Source organism: Octopus bimaculoides, chromosome 1 (assembly GCF_001194135.2).
Source record: "Octopus bimaculoides isolate UCB-OBI-ISO-001 chromosome 1, ASM119413v2, whole genome shotgun sequence".
NCBI lineage: Eukaryota > Metazoa > Mollusca > Cephalopoda > Octopoda > Octopodidae > Octopus > Octopus bimaculoides.
In genome coordinates this window covers 87,930,450-87,932,690 of record NC_068981.1, presented here as the reverse complement: position 1 = coordinate 87,932,690, position 2,241 = coordinate 87,930,450, and positions in this window count along the sequence as shown.

Sequence of the window (2,241 nt, the reverse complement as noted above, 5' to 3'; positions counted from 1 at the left end):
ATATCATATTATATATTGTATATTCCATATTCTATACCCCACATTAGTTCTGCAGGAATATAAATAAAACATAAAAAACAGACAGTGTTGGAACTCTTTTAAGCAAAATAATATATATATATATATATATATATATATATATATATATAGATGTGTGTGTGTGTGTGTGTGTGTATATATATATAAAAGCAAACATTATAGCTTCTGACCATTTCGTTCAACCATGTAATGTAACCTTGCCAATTACATTGATGGATTTAACAGTGAAAAATATGCTTTTCACTTTAAACATTCATAAAAGTTCATTTATTTTTTGCTAAGCACTCATGAAAAAATATTTCAAATACTCATATGAAGACACCAAACTGTGGCTGTCCAATTATTTTAATGCGGCAACCATATATCATTCAACAACCTTTCTACCATTTTTAAAATGGTTATCATGTAAACAAGTGACAGAGTTCATATGCAGCCACTCAAAGCTATTCAATGTAGGAGCCAAATGCACATTACGTCCAACAATGAAACCTCCTAGACCAATGACTATTCACATCTCAGTGAAAATGTTTTATCATTCACTGTAACCATTACCTGTCTACCTTCACCGATTATATATATAATATATTACTGAGTACTGACATCAGACTATAATTTTCTTAATAGCTATGAAAAAACTTCAACCATTATCTAGTTCCACCAAAAGGGATTAAAAGAACAGAATTAGTCATACTGTTGCTATTAACCTTCAAATATGGCAGGCAATCCTTCATTTAAATTAATTTTTGTTAGTAGTCATTTGACAAGATTAGCTTTTGATTCTCAACTGAAGTAATTTCAATTCCCTTATTTGGTTACCCATTGCCAGCTTCCTTGGTCCTTTCTTAATAAAATTGGTTCCATTTATCAAATACCAAATCAATATATACTATTATTTTTGAGACTCAATCTGATGAAATGCACTTGGGTACTTAACGTATGTGTAAATATACATAAGATTGTGAATTCATTATATTCATACCTATGTTTATGTTCATAATTTGGATTGCCTATGTTGTATTGAAAGAATTGTAACTACAAAATTAAAAATAATACCATAAATTCTAGTCTTTATAGCTTAATTAGTAGTAGGTAGCTTCACCCACTACAAAAGCATATGCTACAATATCTGGAAAAAAAAAAAAAAAACTCTAATATGTCAATGTTTTCATGAACAGTAACTACAAAAAAAAAAAAAAAAAAAAAAGAGAAAGAGAAAAAAGATTCATAAACTATTGTACACCCACACAACAAGAAAGTTTTAAAAAGAAACCTGTACAGTATCAAAAAGTATCTCTATTTGCACACAATATTTTCTGGGTGTAATCAATCCAAAATACAACTACAAACCTACTTAAAAACTAACATTACATTCATTAGGCTTCCCTTCTCCCTTTTGTCTGACCCAGATAAATATGAAACGCATTCAATTAATTTTTATATTTGCTTCTCCCAGACAAGGTTGGATATAACTCTGTAATAAATCCTGAAATTGTCCCACATTGACTTCAAGTCAATGAACTCACTGAGTCATTTTCTAAATTTCAATATTATTACAAAATCAAATTTGAACTACATTAATCCATTTGATATCAATGGCCCCTATTTTTAAACTACCCCTTTTTACAGTATATTTAAATGAAAGCCTTGCATTACCAATGTAATAATGAACAAGTTATTTTATTAACCTTTTAGCACTGAAACTAGCCATATTCTGCTGAAAATTTCTATATATTCTAAGTTAAAACTGATCAGATCCAGCCTCTCACACCTACCTTATGATGTCATTCTTAAAAAAGACAATCACATCATCAAAATCTCAAAGCTATGAGATAATACTTGATTAATTCAAAATTAATTCAAAACAATGTGAATAACATTTGACAGAGTAATCTGAATGCTAAAGCATTAAATCCCTTCAAATTTGTTACTTTCAAAACGAAGTGAAACATATTTTGCTAGAAATTTGGTGAGAAAAGGGTTAAAATCACTCCTTATTTTCCTGCTACATAAGTCTCAATAAAATGTAAATAATAAAAAAAAAAAGGAGAAAAATTAAAATAGAACAAGAAGTTCATTAAGAAATAATTCACTTTATTGACAAATAGATGTTAGGAAAAAAAAAATTAAATATAACTTACCAGCTTAGAAATTGTCAATAAGTCTTTTTTTTTTTTCACCCCCAATCATAACTTACATTACAAA